Source organism: Manacus vitellinus, unplaced genomic scaffold, assembly GCF_001715985.3.
Source record: "Manacus vitellinus isolate BGI_N305 unplaced genomic scaffold, ASM171598v3 scaffold_0_pilon, whole genome shotgun sequence".
NCBI lineage: Eukaryota > Metazoa > Chordata > Aves > Passeriformes > Pipridae > Manacus > Manacus vitellinus.
This window is the reverse complement of record NW_021938789.1, coordinates 58044422-58045497: the sequence shown is the minus strand read 5'-3', so window position 1 is coordinate 58045497 and position 1076 is coordinate 58044422.

Here is a 1076-nt window from a genome sequence, read left to right as displayed (position 1 = left end):
AGGTTACAAGACAAACCTAATATATAAGCTCATATTTAAATGGCAGTAACAGTGTTTAGGAGAAGAGGAAATAAAAATTCAGGAAAATAAATGCCTTTATTAGAGAGAATGGTGCAGCTAGGGAGCATGGTGCTTTATTCACCAAACATTAGTTTTACAGACGTGGTTACCCTCATACAAAAAAACCCACAAACAACCCAACAACAATCCAGAAACCAAACAAAAGTAAAATGGGAATAAACATCTTGTTCTGTGTCCTTATCAACTGATGACAAGTGATTGATTTCCTCCTCCCTAGACACATCATATGATTTATGCTTCTGTCTCCAAATTAGAGGCGGTGAAAATCTCTGCTGAACATGTTGTACTTTGACTGTCAGAAGCTCTCTTGTGTTTCTTTATCAACAAACAGAAAGTGTTATTTCCATCTGATAAAGGTCCAGCATAGCTTTTGCAGGGTTAAGATTCGTACCTGGGAATGTGAAAATGGAAACATCTCATATTGTGAAGCGTCAGGTAGTCCTATAGCCCATGGTCAGAACAGAAAGCAGGAAAAAAACTCCACAGGATCCTAGGGTAAGGTTATCACTGTATGCTCATGACTTTAACATGTGAATTCCCTGTTGTCTGACAAATCTTTCAATATTGTGTGATTCTGAGAGGCAATCCAGAATCTTGTAACTATTTTAGTGCCTAGGAATGCAGTATCATATAACAAGTCCTTCAACACAGGAGGAATTAATGCAGGCAGAATGTTGGTGGATTTTAGTAACCACCTCAAAAAAATTCAGAAATCAAAGAAACAAAATCACTTAACGTTTGTGCTGACCACTGTAGGGCTAAGCACTTTCTTCATCTCCCTGTTTACAGTCCTATTAAATAATAAGCCCAGGCCAGAGAGAGGAATAAACTCATTCCTTTGTGCCTGCCCTCTGCGTGTGGCAAAGTACTGTCAGGCCAATACCCACACAAACTCTGAATTCTACAGTCCTAACAGAAAGCACCTTAAAAAGCAGAATATTTCTTCTTAATATGAAGTTCAAGTGTTCCTATCTTTTGCATTCTCAAGATTTTAG